Here is a 16,185-nt window from a genome sequence, read left to right as displayed (position 1 = left end):
ACCATCACGCGTGTTTTTCATATAGATAGGTTGGTGTATACTGTATGTATTATCCCCCCTGCTTGTGCGTTCTTATGTCCGTTTTGTGCATCACATGACTAAAATGCATGTTATGTAAGAAATTGTATTTTCTATGTAATACTGTACAATACTGTATATTAATTTGAGTTCTTTGTTCTGTACTTATTTTCTATGATCTTAGATAAATTGATCCTTGACAACGACCACAAATATACGGTCGAAACGTTGGATGATTTATTGTCAACTTTATGCACGAATAAATTTGATTCAGCATTCAAAGATTGCTTCACCTGTCATGAATTTTTTCAGTGTGCCAGAATTATCACTACATTGACGGCTGAGATAATCTGCCTCACAGTTTTCTACGCCTGGGATGTGGACTGCGGATATGGTGGACTTTGAATCCTCCGTCCACTGAAGGATGCGTTGAACCTCCAACATTGCCAGGCGGCTGAGAGTCCCGCCCTGGTGATTGATGTAGGCAACTGCTGTCGCGTTGTCTGACTGGACTCGAATGTGCTTGCCCGCCAACAGGTGGTGAAAGGCTACGAGAGCGAGGAGCACAGCTCTGATTTCCAGCACATTGATCGAGAGGGCTGATTCGGACGGAGTCCAAGTGCCCTGTGCTCGGTGGTGGAGAAATACTGCTCCCCAGTCGGATAGACTGGCATCCGTGGTGAGGATCACCCAGGACGGGGTCAGGAAGGAGCGTCCCTGAGACAGAGAGAGGGGCCGAAGCCACCACTGAAGAGAGCTCCTGGTCTGTGGCGACAGAGCCACTAACCTGTGCAATGAAGAAGTCCGCTTGTCCCAACAGCGGAGACTGTCCAGCTGCAGAGGACGCAGATGGAACTGGGCAAAGGGAACCGCTTCAATTGACGCCGCCATCTGACCCAGCACCTGCATGAGGTGCCTGATGGAATGACGGCGGGGCCTCAACAGAGAGCGCACCGCCAGATGGAGGGACTGCTGTTTGACTAAGGGCAGCTTGACAAGTGCCGGCAGAGTCTCGAATTGCATCCCTAGGTACGTGAGTTTTTGGGTCGGGGTCAGAGTGGACTTGGGCAGATTGACAAGCCACCCGAATTGGGCTAGAGTGGCGAGAGTGAGCGAGACACTCCGCTGACAGTCTGCACTGGATGAAGTCTTGACAAGAAGGTCGTCCAGGTAAGGAATCACTGCCAACCCCTGGAGGTGCAGAACCGCAACCACTGCTGCCATGACCTTGGTAAATACTCGAGGGGCCGTTGCTAACCCGAAGGGGAGAGCCACGAATTGGAAATGTTCCTCTCCGATTGCAAAACGTAGCCAACGCTGGTGTGAAACTGCAATTGGCACATGCAGATAGGCATCTCTGATGTCGATGGATGCCAGGAAATCTCCTTGGGTCATTGAGGCAATGACTGATCGCAGAGACTCCATGCGAAAATGCCGCACCTGAACATGCTTGTTGAGAAGCTTGAGATCCAGGATGGGCCGGAAGGAACCGGTCTTTTTTGGGGACCAGGAAGAGATTTGAGTAAAAACCTCTGAACCGTTCCCTGGTAGGAACCGGTACAATTACTCCGTTGGCCTGCAAGGATGTTGACAGAAAAAAATCTGTTTGGCGGGCTGGAAGAGAACTCTATCCTGTAGCCGTGGGAGATGATATCCCGCACCCACTGATCGGAGACGTGTTGAAACCACACGTCACCAAAGTGGGAGAGCCTGCCACCGACCAAGGACGTTGCTGTCTCGGCCAGATAGTCAAGAGGAGGCTGCCTTGGTGGCAGCAGCTCCTGCGGACTTTTGTGGACGCGGCTTCTTGCGCCAGGTGGGCTTCTGGTCCTTGGCTGAGTTAGTGGACGAGGCCGAGGGCTTAGAGGACGACCAGTTAGAGGAACGAAACCTCGACTGGTTCCTGCCCTGGACAGGTTTCCTGGTTTTAGTCTGTGGCAAGGAAGTACTCTTCCCGCCAGTAGCCTCCTTAATAATTTCATCCAGTTGTTCACCGAACAGCCTGGACCCAGCAAATAGAGAGCAAAAGAGAAGGGTGTTTGATACTGCGCCAAAGGATCACAGGAACAGATGTTTAGATTAATGCATCTTTATTTCATCCAGGTCTATGAGTTTCCGGAGCCACTGCCCCCTTCCTCAGGACCGTCAGGAAAGACAAAACATCAAGAAACATCCTCCATCTTGCATCCTCAAGAAACATTGGACCATTTTACACAATGACCCATACCTGAAAGAGGTGTTACCTACCCATCCAGGGGTCACATTTCGTAGAGCATCCACTTTAAAGAACCAACTTGCGCCTAGCAGATTGAAAATCATTGTAATCCTACTACTAATAATGTACTCATGGGTTCTTATAAATGCTATATGAAAAACTGCCTATGTTGCAGATCCATCCAACACGGGAGGATCAATTTCGGTCAGACCATAGAGGGCACAGAATTTAGGATACAAGGACATTTGACATGTCTATCCGACTTTGTTATTTATTTAATTGAGCGTGACTGTAATGAAGGGAATTTTGTTTACTTACCGTAAATTCCTTTTCTTCTAGCTCCTATTGGGAGACCCAGACAATTGGGTGTATAGCTTCTGCCTCCGGAGGCCACACAAAGTATTACACTTTAAAAGTGTAACCCCTCCCCTCTGCCTATACACCCTCCCGTGCATCACGGGCTCCTCAGTTTTGGTGCAAAAGCAGGAAGGAGGAAACGTATAAATTGGTCTAAGGTAAATTCAATCCGAAGGATGTTCGGAGAACTGAAACCATGAACCAAAAGAACAATTCAACATGAACAACATGTGTACACAAAAGAACAACAGCCCGAAGGGAACAGGGGTGGGTGCTGGGTCTCCCAATAGGAGCTAGAAGAAAAGGAATTTACGGTAAGTAAGCAAAATTCCCTTTGTCGCTCCATTGGGAGACCCAGACAATTGGGACGTCCAAAAGCAGTCCCTGGGTGGGTAAAAGAATACCTCGATAAAAAAAGAGCCGAAAACGACCCCCTTTTACAGGTGGGCAATCGCCGCCTGAAGGACTCGCCTACCTAGACTGGCGTCTGCCGAAGCATAGGTATGCACCTGATAGTGTTTCGTGAAAGTGTGCAGACTAGACCAGGTAGCTGCCTGACACACCTGCTGAGACGTAGCCCGGTGCCCAGGACGCACCCACGGCTCTGGTAGAATGAGCTTTCAACCCTGAAGGAAGTGGAAGCCCAGAAGAGCGGTAGGCTTCGAGAATCGGTTCCTTGATCCACCGAGCCAAGGTTGACTTGGAAGCCTGCGAACCTTTACGCTGGCCAGCGACAAGGACAAAGAGTGCATCTGAACGGCGCAGGGGCGCCGTGCGAGACACGTAGAGCCGAAGTGCTCTCACTAAATCTAATGAGTGCAAATCCTTTTCACATTGGTGAACTGGATGAGGGTAAAATGAAGGTAAGGAGATATCCTGATTGAGATGAAAAGAGGATACCACCTTAGGGAGAAATTCCGGGACCGGACGTAGAACCACTTTATCCTGGTGAAAAACCAGGAAGGGGGCTTTGCATGACAGCGCTGCCAGCTCCGACACTCTACGGAGCGATGTAACTGCCACTAGAAATGCCACCTTTTGTGAAAGATGTGATAAAGAGACCTCCCGCAGCGGCTCGAAAGGTGGCTTCTGAAGAGCCGTTAGCACCCTATTGAGGTCCCAGGGTTCCAGCGGACGCTTGTAAGGTGGGACTATGTGGCAAACTCCCTGCAGGAACGTGCGGACCTGCGGAAGCCTGGCTAGACGCTTTTGAAAAAATACGGAAAGCGCCGATACTTGTCCCTTGAGAGAGCCGAGAGACAACCCCTTGTCCATTCCGGATTGAAGGAATGAAAGAAAAGTGGGTAAGGCAAAGGGCCAGGGAGTAAAACCCTTGTCAGAGCACCAGGATAAGAAGATCCTCCAAGACCTATGATAGATCTTGGCGGACGTTTGTTTCCTGGCCTGTCTCATAGTGGCAATGACATCTTGAGATAACCCTGAGGACGCTAGGAGCCAGGACTCAATGGCCACACAGGTTGAGGGCCGCAGAATTCAGATGGAAAAACGGCCCTTGAGACAGAAAGTCTGGGCGGTCTGGGAGCGCCCACGGTTGACCCACCGTGAGATGCCACAGATCCGGGTACCACGACCGCCTCGGCCAATCTGGAGCGACGAGAATGGCGCGATGACAGTCGGACCTGATTTTGCGCAACACTCTGGGGAGCATCGCCAGAGGAGGAAACACATAGGGAAGTCGAAACTGCGACCAATCCTAAACTAATGCGTCCGCCGCCAGAGCTCTGTGATCTTGAGACCGGGCCATGAATGCCGGGACTTTGTTGTTGTGCCGTGACGCAATGAGATCGACGTCCGGCGTCCCCCAGCGGCGACAGATCTCTCGAAACACGTCTGGGTGAAGAGACCATTCCCCCGCGTCCATGCCCTGTCGGCTGAGAAAATCTGCTTCCCAGTTTTCTACGCCCGGGATGTACACTGCGGAGATCGTGGAGGCTGTGGCTTCCACCCACTGCAGAATTCGTCGGACCTCCTGGAAGGCTTTACGACTGCGAGTGCCGCCTTGGTGGTTGATGTAAGTGACGGCCGTGGCGTTGTCCGACTGGATTCGGATCTGCCTGCCCTCCAGCCACCGATGAAAGGCCAATAGGGCTAGATATACTGCCCTTATCTCCAGAATATTGATCTGAAGGGATGACTATCGGAGTCCAGGTTCCCTGAGCCCTGTGGTGGAGAAAAACCGCCCCCCACCCTGACAGGCTCGCGTCCGTCGTGACCACAGCCCAGGTGGGGGGGTAGGAAGGATTTCCCCTGCGACAGAGTTGGGAAGGAGCCACCACTGAAGTGACGTCTTGGTTGCAAGGGAAAGAGACGTTCCTGTCGAGTGAAGTCGAACTCTTGTCCCATTTTCGGAGAATTTCCCACTGGAGTGGCCGCAGATGGAATTGCGCGAACGGCACTGCCTCCATCGCTGCCACCATCTTCCCCAGGAAGTGCATGAGGCGCCTCAAGGGGTGTGACTGACCCCGAAGAAGAGATTGCACCCCTGCCTGCAGAGAAAGTTGTTTGTCCCGCGGTAGCATGACTACCGCTGACTGAGTATGAAACTCCATCCCAAGGTACGTCAGTGATTGGGTCGGTGTCAACTTGGATTTTGGGAAGTTGATTATCCAACCGAACTGCTGGAGAGTCGCCAGAGCGACGGAAAGGCTGTTTTGACACGCCAACTGAGAGGGTGCCCTGACCAGAAGATCGTCTAAGTAGGGAATCACCGAGTGGCCCTGAGAGTGTAGGACCGCCACAACAGATGCCATGACCTTGGTGAACACCCGTGGGGCTGTCGCCAGGCCGAAAGGCAATGCCACGAACTGAAGGTGTTCGTCCCTGATGGCGAAGCGCAAAAAGCGTTGATGTTCGGGTGCGATCGGCACATGGAGATAAGCATCCTTGATGTCGATCGATGCTAGGAAGTCTCCTTGTGACATTGAAGCGATGACAGAGCGGAGAGATTCCTTCCGAAACAGTCTGGTGCTCACATGTCTGTTGAGTAGTTTGAGGTCCAGAACGGGACGGAACGGGCCGTCCTTTGGCACCACAAACAAGTTGGAGTAAAAGCCGCGACCATGTTCCTGGGGGGGGGGGGTGGGAACAGGGATTACAACTTCTGTCTTCAGAGTGTTCACCGCCTGAAAAAGTGCATCGTCTCGCTCGGGGGGCGGAGATGTTCTGAAGAAACGAGTCGGAGGACGAGAGCTGAACTCTATCCTGTAACCGTGAGACAGAAAGTCTCTCACCCATCGGTCTTGAACATGTGGCCACCAGGCGTCGCAAAAGCGGGAGAGCCTGCCACCGAACGAGGATGCGGTTTGGGGATGCCGAGAGTCATGAGGAGGCCGCCTTGGAAGCAGTGCCTCCTGCGGCCTTTTGGGGGCGTGACTTAGCCCGCCACGCATAGGAGTTCCTTTGGCCTTTCTCCGGCCTGCTGGACGAAGAGGATTGGGGCTTGGCGGAGGGACGAAAGGACCGAAACCTCGATTGTATCTGTCGTTGCTGAGGTCTCTTTGGCTTAGACTGGGGCAAGGAGGAGTACTTTCCCTTAGATTCCTTAATAATCTCATCCAATCGTTCGCCAAACAATCGGTCGCCAGCAAACGGCAAACCGGTTAAAAACCTCTTGGAAGCCGAGTCTGCCTTCCATTCGCGCAGCCACATGGCCCTGCGGACTGCCACAGAGTTAGCGGATGCCACCGCTGTACGGCTAGCAGAGTCTAAAACTGCGTTCATGGCGTAGGAAGAAAAAAACTGACGCCTGGGAAGTCAAAGACGTAACCTGCGGAGCAGAATTACGTGTAACCGCATTAATCTCAGCCAGACAAGCTGAGATAGCTTGTAGTGCCCACACGGCTGCAAAGGCCGGGGCAAAAGACGCGCCCGTGGCTTCATAGATGGATTTCATCAGGAGCTCTGCCTGTCAGTGGCATCCTTTAGCGATGATCCATCTGCAACCGATACCACAGATCTAGCCGCCAATCTAGAGACTGGGGGATCCACCTTGGGACATTGAGCCCAACCCTTGACAACGTCAGAAGGGAAGGGGTAACGTGTGTCAGTAAGACGCTTATTAAAGCGCTTGTCCGGAACCGCTCTGGGCTTCTGGACAGCATCTCTGAAGTTAGAGTGATCGAAAAACGCACTCAGTGTACGTTTAGGGAACCGAAACTGGTGTTTCTCCTGCTGAGAAGTCGACTCCTCTACAGGTGGCGGTGGGGGAGAGATATCTAACACCTGGTTGATGGACGAGATAAGATCATTTACTATGGCGTCCCCGTCAGGTGTATCAAGATTGAGGGGAACGTCAGTGTCAGAGCCCTGAGCTGCGACGTCCGCCTCGTCCTCCAGAGAGTCCTCACGCTGGGAACCTGAGCAGCGTGAAGAAGTCGGGGAAGAGTCCCAGCGTGCCCACTTAGCCGGTCTGGGACTGTGGTCCGGGCCGGAGTCCTCCACATGAGACCTAGGGCCCCCCTGGGAACGTGCTGCGGCGCGGGCAGAGAGGGGCCTGGGGGTGAAGATCCAACAGGGCCCGGGGCCTGTGTAGGGACCGGTCTGGACTGCAAAGCTTCAAGCAGCTTGGCAGACCATTTGTCCATAGACTGAGCCATGGAATGTGAGAGTGACTCAGAGTTTTTCAGCAAAAACTGCAAACTCTGTCCCTGCCGCCTGGACAGGGGGAGCAACGGATTCTACCTGAGCCGAGGGGCCCACTAGTGACCGAGGCTCTGGTTGTGGAAGCAAAACAGGGGTTGAGCATTGCTCACAGTGAGGGTAGGTGGAACCTGCAGATAACTTAGCCGCACAAGAGGTACAGGTCGCAAAATAACCCGGTGTCTTGGCCCCCTTGCTCCTTGTGGACGACATGCTGTTGTCTCCTAGGAGAGTGATCACTGAGGGTATATGGGGAGGGTATACAGCCCGACCGAACAGAAATATATAAATATATAAATATATATAGTATCTATTCCGGCACCCTAAGGGGACCAGCACCGGGTGACCGGTGTGGCTTACCGACCGCTAAAAAGCGGAGTGTGTGTCCTCCAGATTCCCTGCCTTAGGTCTCCCAGCGTTGCAGAGCTCTTTCCAGGAAATCTTCCACAGGCAGAATGCCAAAGAAATGGCTGCCGGAGCTCTCAGGGGAGGAGAGAAGCCGGGGGCGGCGTTAGAAAAGTGCGGGAATCTGGAGTCCCCACAGTGATCAGTGAGGGGGGGGGAGGAACATACAGGATGCCCTGGCCCTCACAGCCGACGTCAGGTCGGCAGTCCCGCCCTTATCCCTGATAGACGGGCCCGGGGGCAGGAGTTTTGCTACTAGGCCGCAATTGAAGCCGGGGACTAAAATTTAATACCGCGGCCGACAAACAGGCGCGGAAGTCCGCCGGCCGTCACAAATAAGCAGCTGCTGCAGCGTCCGGGATGTAGGCGCTCCATGCACATCCCCCATGGGGGTACAGAGTACCTTAGTGATGCAGGGCCCGGTCCCTGAGGATAAACAAACTCCTGTCCGACAGATTCCCCCAGGGGCTGCGGAGGGAGCACGGTCCCAGTGACTGGATGACCGCTCAGGATCCCACTTCTCCCAGAGCCGCTAAGGGATGGTGAAGGAGACGGCATGAGGCTCCTGCCTTTGTACCCACAATGGGTACCTCAACCTTAACAGCACCGCCGACAAAGTGGGGTGAGAAGGGAACATGCCGGGGGCCCCGTGGGGGCCCACTTTTCTTCCAACCGATATAACTAAAATGAGAAGATGAGTGGATGTGTGCCTCTTTGCACACAAAGCATAAAACTGAGGAGCCCGTGATGCACGGGAGGGTGTATAGGCAGAGGGGAGGGGTTACACTTTTTAAAGTGTAATACTTTGTGTGGCCTCCGGAGGCAGAAGCTATACACCCAATTGTCTGGGTCTCCCAATGGAGCGACAAAGAAAAAAAAGGTATATAGGCAGAACGATACAGGCTCTACATAACAGAATAAACTCACACAGACATAATATAAAAGGTGGGATTCATGCTCCATGGACTTTCTCGTCATACCACTCTATTTCATAATAAAAAAATCCAGTTGAAGGTTACCCCTATAGAACAGATACCCCCCATATGTTCCCGATAGGATGGGACTTCTAAATAAAAAAGAAACCTACTGGATTTATAAGCTGAATACTTTAAAACCCCAAGGTCTAAATGAAATCACGGATTTATTCCACTAAAATCAAGTCTAGCATTGATCTGTTTCTCCGGATGGTTTTATTATGATTTTAAGTGAGTTTTATGGCATACTTTTTTGTTTTTATAAGTTTTTTTTATATACATCACACCTATATCAGTGTGATTTTATTGTTATATTTTATGGTTGTTTTATGGTCCAGTACCATCAGGTCTATCGCTGTTTTTATTAATTATTATCATTGTATTTATATAATATTTTTATAGCGTAGTTTTAATGTAATTGATATAATAAATATGATATGGGTTTTACACTCATAATGGTTGTTTCAGAATGCATATTTTCCACTAATTTATTTATTTATTCACTTATTTATTGATGGAGATGAACGCATGGGTATACATACATATACACTAGTTTTAGTGACATATACATTCCTCCTTTTATGATTGTATACCAGCACACTATTAGTTTCAGGGTGATCTCTTCCTTGATCTTGGTGTCTTTTCACTCTTTTGCGCCTCGAAAATAGGGTCAGTTATACCTCTATTTTAGTTTTATGAACCCACGGCATAGTTTATATAAAAATTGTTTTTAAAAAGATTTGATGTTTTGTCTTTCCTGACGGTCCTGAGGAAGGGGGCAGTGGCTCCGGAAATGCGTAGACCTGGATGAAATAAAGATGCATTAATCTAAACATCTGTTCCTGTGATCCTTTGGCGCAGTATCAAACACCCTTCTCTTTTGCTCTCTGTTATCTGCCAATTGGGTGGCTGCAGCCTTGGATCAGATTCTACATGCGAATACAGTTGTTGTGACTCTCACAACGACATCTGGTGAGTAGTTTCACCCTCCTCCCACCCCTTATATACTGGGGTAAGACCCTATATGCGCTTTTCTCTCCACAGATTTCTTGTCTGGACCCAGCAAATGGGAGCCCAGCAAGGTACTTCTTTGAAGAAGCATCTGCCTTCCACTCTCGAAGCCACAAGATCCTGCGGATAGCGAGGGAATTAGCGGAGGCCACCGCAGTGCGGTGAGAGGCCTCCAGCATGGCAGACATGGCGTAGGCTGAAAAGGCTGAAGCCTGAGAAGTTAAGGCAACCAATTCAGGCATAGAGTCCCTAGTGAGGGAATACATCTCCTCTAGGGAAGCAGAGATGGCTTTGATAGCCCACACTGCTGCAAAGGATGGGGAGAACGAGGCCCCTGCCGCCTCATAGACAGACTTGGCCAGGAGGTCAACCTGGCGGTCAGTGGGATCCTTAAGTGAGGTGCCATCAGCCACAGATACAACTGTCCGGGCTGAGAGTCTAGACACCGGAGGGTCTACCTTTGGCGAGTGAGCCCACTCCTTGACCACCTCTGGTGGAAAAGGAAAACGGTCATCAGAACCACGCTTTGGGAAGCGTTTGTCAGGACAGGCTCTGGGCTTGGACACAGTGGCTTGAAAACTGGAGTGGTTAAAGAACAAACTCCTTGTTCTCTTAGGCAAGGTAAACTGGTGCTTTTCTGCCAGAGAGGGTTGCTCCTCTGATACTGGCGGATTGAGGTCCAGTACAGAATTAATGGACGCAATCAAATCACTAACATCTGCATCACCCTCGGTCAGATCAATGGGGCACATGGAGGTAGCGTCCGAGCCCCCAGTAAAGATATCCTCCTCGTTCTGCGAGTCGGCTCGTGAAATCGGAGCCGCGGGACGAGGAAGGAGAGGGGACCCTGCGTCTCCTTTTAGGAGGACGGGGTCTGGGAGCAGATGAAGAATCCTCTGTGAGCTCTGCAGAGCGAGCCGAAGCAGCAGAGGCGCCCTGAGAAGGGACCACTGGGGAGACCCCAGGCTAAGGCACCACCATGTTAGAGCAGGCATCACAATGAGGATATGTGCTCGGTTCAGGCAGTACGAGCTTACATGCAGTGCATATTGAGTACAGCCTTGCTCCTAGTGTGAGACATGCTGCTGAGGTGGGGGCTCTGCAGTAAAGAACACACTCCTTCAGAATGCCCAGAGAGTGTATAAGAAGGTCCACAACCAGAGGTTGTGGCTTACCAGACCGTTTTGTGTGCCCTCCGGATCCCACAGCTCGGACCCCCAGACAGGTTGCAGAGATGCAGCAGCCAGCGCCGATCAGTGTGAGAACGCTGATAAAATGGCGCCGGAGTGAGGAGGGGGGGGCGGGGCTGAGTCCAAGAGCAGGAACCGGAGGGCCAAGGAGATATACAGGGGAGGGGAACATCTCCTCAGAGAGGAGTGTCCTCCCCTGTCCTGAACGGCCGGTGGGCGGCGCTGCACTGTCCCTCTGCATGACTGACATGCAGGGGCAGCGAAACCGAAAGTAGGCCGCAGCCGAAGCCGGGGCCTAAATTTTACAATGCGGCCGGCGCGCAAGCACCCTCGGCACGGTTCTCAGGTGAAAACCAGAGAACCGGCCGGAAAGGTCACTAAAGTAACCTGACACACTCTCCCCCACAATAAAGATGCAAGGGACCCCCTGACAATAACGTCTCAAATACTTAGCTTGTGAGACGCAGGGCCAGGTCCCTGAGGGATGAGTGCTCCGTCCGGGCAGGGTCCTGAAAGGGCTGTGGATGGAGACCGGTCTCCTGCAAAGCAGTGAGAACCGTGCTGGCTCCCACTTCAAGCCAGAGCCCGAGGGATGGTGAAGGAGCACGGCATGTAAGGCTCCAGCCTTGAAATCAACCTTAACAACACCGCCGACACAGTGGGGTGAGAAGGGACATGCCGGGGGTCCAGCCTGGAGCCGCTTTTCTTCAAACTCTTTAAAATCAAAAATCAGATGAGAATGCATGTGTGGATGTGTGCCTCCTGAACACAAAGCATTGAACTGGCTATATTTGGTTATCCAGGGGGTGTATATGCTAGGAGGGAGGAGCTACACTTTTTAGTGTAGTACTTTGTGTCCTCCGGAGGCAGAAGCTATACACCTCATGGTCTGGGTCTCCCATAAGGAAAGATGAAGAAAACTAAATGGATAAAAAAAAAAAAAAAAAAAAAAAAAAAAAAAGCTAGGAGAGCTAGAAGCACGGCTCTGGTTTCCAGCACATTGATTGAAAGGGCTGACTCGGACGGAGTCCAAGTGCCCTGCACTCTGTGGTGAAGACATACCGCTCCCCAGCCGGATAGACTGGCATCCGTGGTGAGAATCACCCAGGACGGGGCCAGGAAGGAGCGCCCTTGGGACAGAGAGAGGGGCCGAAGCCACCACTGAAGAGAGCTCCTGGTCTGTGGCGACAGAGCCACTAACCTGTGTAAGGAGGAAGGCAGCTTGTGCCAACAGCCGAGAATGTCCAGCTGCAGGGGGCGCAGATGGAACTGGGCAAAGGGAACAGCCTCCATGGGCGCCACCATTTGACCCAGCACATGCATCAGACGCCTGAGGGTATAACGGCGGGGCCTCAGCAGAGAGCGCACCGCTAGCTGGAGTGACTGCTGTTTGACTAAGGGCAACTTCACAAGTGCCGGCAAAGTCTTGAACTGCATCCCTAGGTACGTGAGACTCTGGGTCGGAGTCAGAGTGGATTTGGGAAGATTGACAAGCCACCCGAATTGGGCTAGAGTGGCGAGAGTGAGCGAGACACTCCGCTGACAGTCTGCGCTGGATGAAGCCTTGACTAGAAGGTTGTCCAGGTAAGGAATCACTGCCAACCCCTGGAGGTGCAGAATCGCAATCACTGATGCCATGACCTTGGTGAATACCCGAGGGGCCGTGGCTAACCCGAAGGGGAGAGCCACAAATTGGAAATGATCTACTATTGCAAAACGTAGCCAACGCTGGTGTGAAACTGCAATTGGCACATGCAGATAGGCATCTCTGATGTCGATGGACGCCAGGAAATCCCCTTGGGTCATTGAGGCAATGACTGATCGCAGAGACTCCATGCGAAAGTGCCGCACCTGAACATGCTTGTTGAGAAGCTTGAGATCCAGGATGGGCCGGAAGGTACCGTCCTTTTTGGGAACTAGGAAGAGATTTGAGTAGAAACCTCTGAACCGTTCCCGGTCGGGAACTGGTACAATTACTCCGTTGGCCTACAAGGCTGCCACGGCCTGTGAGAAGGCGGCGGCCTTGGAGCAAGGGGGAGTTGAGAGACAAAAATCTGTTTGGCGGGCTGGAAGAGAATTCTATCCTGTAGCCGTGGGAGATGACATCTCTCACCCACTGATCGGAGACGTGTTGAAACCAAGCGTCGCCAAAGTGGGAGAGCCTGCCACCGACTAAGGACGTCGCCGGAGCGGGCAGAGAGTCATGAGGAGGCTGCCTTAGTGGCAGCACCTCCTGCGGTCTTCTGTGGACGCGCTTTTGGGCGCCAGTTGGATTTCTGGTCCTTAGCAGAGTTAGCGGACGAGGCCGAGGGCTTAGAGGACGACCAGTTGGAGGAACGAAAGGAGCGAAACCTCGACTGATTCCTACCCTGGGCAGGTTTCCTGGTTTTGGTTTGTGGCATTGAAGTACTCTTCCCGCCAGTAGCTTCCTTAATAATTTCATCCAGCTGTTCTCCGAACAGCCGGGACCCAGCAAAAGGGAGCCCAGCAAGGTACTTCTTCTTAGAAGAAGCATCTGCCTTCCACTCTCGAAGCCACAAGATCCTGCGGATAACGAGGGAATTAGCCGAAGCCACCGCAGTGCGGTGAGAAGCCTCCAGCATGGCAGACATGGCATAGGATGAAAAAGCTGAAGCCTGAGCAGTTAAGGCAACCATTTCGGGCATAGATTCCCTGGTGAGGGAATGCATCTCCTCCAGAGAAGCAGAGATGGCTGCTGCCAAAGTCGGAGAAAACGCGGCCCCCGCCGCTTCATACACAGAATTGGCCAGAAGGTCAATCTGACGGTCAGTGGAATCCTTAAGGGAGGTGCCATCAGCCACCGACACAACGGTCCAGGCTGAGAGCCTAGACACCGGGGGATCTACCTTTGGGGAATGAGCCCACTCCTTGACCACCTCAGGTGGAAAGGGAAAACTGTCATCAGAACCACGCTTTGGGAAGCGTTTGTCAGGACAGGCCCTGGGTTTGGTCACAGCGGCCTGAAAACTGGAGTGGTTAAAGAACACACTCTTTACTCTCTTAGGCGAGGTAAACTGGTGCTTTTCTGCCAGAGGGTTGCTCCTCTGATACTGGCGGATTGAGATCCAGTACAGAATTAATGGAAGCAATCAAGTCACTAAGATCTGAGTCACCCTCGGACAGATCAATGGGGTACATTGAGTTAGCCTCCGAGCCCCCTGTAAAGGCATCCTCATCCTGCTTGTCAGCTCTTGAATCAGAGCCGCGGGAGGAGGAGGGAGAGGAAACCCTGCGTCTCCTCTTAGGAGGACGGGGTCTGGGCCCTGATGATGAATCCTCTGTGAGCTCCGGTCCTAAGGGACCCTTAGCAGTAGAGGCACCCTGTGAATGGGGCTGATGCATATTCATCAAAGTCCTGGATAGAAGTCCCACGGACTCAGCAAAAGACTGGGAGCTAGACCTAGAAAAGGATTCTACCCAAGCCGGGGGTTCAGCCACATGTGCAGGAGCAGCCTGAGAGACCACTGGGGGTGAGACTCCAGGCTGTGGCACCGCCAAGTTAGAGCAGACATCACAATGTGGATAGGTGCTCGGTTCAGGCAGCAGGAGCTTACATGCAGCGCATATAGTATAAAGCTTTGGAGCCTTGCTCCTCGTGTGAGACATGCTGCTGGAGTGGGGGCTCTGCAAGAGAATGAACCCCAGAGTATATACAGAGGTCCACAACCAGAGACCGGTTGTGGCTTACCAGATCGCTGGACCGGTGTTGTGTGCCCTCCAGATCCTGAAGCCCGGACCCCCAATGCACAGCACCTCAGCAGGGATGCCGAGTGCAGGCCAGCACAGAGTGAACTCTGTCTGAGAAAATGGCCGCCACAGCGAAGAGAGGGGGCGGGACTTGGCTTGGAGAGCGGGATCTGGAGGGCCATAGAGACCTACAGGGGAGGACACACGCACAGCAGTGGGGAGTGTCCCTCCCCTGTGCAGAACGGCCGCCGGGAGGAGCCGAGCCTGTCCCTCTGCATGAGTGATATGCGAGGGCAGTGAACAGAAACTAGGCCTCCGGCAAAGCCGGGGCCTAAATTTGAGCGGCGAGGCCGACGCGCAGGCACCATCGGCACAGTTCTCGGGCGACAGCTAGAGAACCCGCCGGAAATGAGATGAGTGCTCCGGTCTAGCAGGGTCCTGAAGGGCTGCGGATGGAGACCGGTCTCCTGCCAGGCATGCTGCTGGCTCCCAGTTCAAGCCAGAGCCCAGGAGGGATGGTGAAGGAGCACGGCATGTAAGGCTCCAGCCTCGGAAATCAACCTTACAACACCGCCAACACAGTGGGGTGAGAAGGGACATGCCGGGGGTCCAGACGTGGACCCGCACTTCTTCAATCTCATTCCAAAAAGGAAAAAATCATGAGAATGCATGTGTGGATGTATGCCTCCTGAACACAAAGCGATAAACTGGCTGGGTCTGCTCACCAGGGGGTGTATAAGCTCAGGAGGGAGGAGCTACACTTAAGTGTAGTACTTTGTGTGTCCTCCGGAGGCAGAAGCTAAACACCCATGGTCTGGGTCTCCCAAAGGAACGATAAAGAAAGTAAGATTAATGTATCTTTATTTTGCACAGGTCTACGAGTTTATGGAGGCTCAGCTCCCTTCCTCAGGATCGTAAGGCATAAGAAAACATCAAATGTTTTATGCCTTACGGTCCAGAGGAAGGGAGCAGAGCCTCCATAAACGCGTAGACCTGTGCAAAATATAGATACATTTATCTTACTTTTCTCATCGGTGATCATTGGCGCGGTGTATGAAAGCCCCTCTCTACCTCTGTTATCTGCCTCCTGGGGTACTGCTGCCGTGATCAGGATATTCATGCTCGTACAGTAGTTGTGACTCAACTCCATCTGGTGAGTAGGACTGCTCATTGAATTCACCCCGTATATATTGGGGGTAAGACCCTATTGCGCTTATTTTATCCTTCAATTCACAGAGTTCTGAAGACAGATGAGCAGGTGTTTGTGTCTATTCAGAACTCACATGGAATTATACACTTTAGTGAATATGCATTAAAATTACACAATGCTAAAAAAGGTAATTGGGAGTGTACCCCTTGGTGCGGACAGAGGAGAGTGGGTTGTCCAATGTATGAGAGCAGCAGTGTGGCAAGTATTTATGTAATAACTGGGCAACCCATTAGGCCCTGTGCTGGGCCTAAGGACAGTCCCTGCCTTGCTGTGGAGGCCGGCATACTATATTTGCAAATTGCGTCCCTGCTCATAGTCAACTTTCCCTCCTGCTCCCTAAGAGGTCTCTACAAAAACAAAAAAAGATGAGGATACCACAACAAGGATATGCAGAATTCATTATTTTATTTCAAAAGTTAGCACAGGTTTACATTATAT

The 16,185-nt window shown here is 52.1% G+C and overlaps 1 protein-coding gene across 2 annotated transcripts in view; it reads right to left on the bottom strand.

Annotated features, from left to right (window-relative positions):
• The window catches only part of KIF4A (kinesin family member 4A), a 187,289-nt gene that overhangs the window by 96,251 nt on the left and 74,853 nt on the right, over positions 1-16,185 (bottom strand). The window lies entirely within an intron of this gene.

The sequence above is a fragment of the Anomaloglossus baeobatrachus genome, chromosome 9, assembly GCF_048569485.1.
Source record: "Anomaloglossus baeobatrachus isolate aAnoBae1 chromosome 9, aAnoBae1.hap1, whole genome shotgun sequence".
Classification (NCBI taxonomy): Eukaryota; Metazoa; Chordata; class Amphibia; order Anura; family Aromobatidae; genus Anomaloglossus; species Anomaloglossus baeobatrachus.
This window is presented reverse-complemented; position numbering and strand designations above follow the sequence as displayed.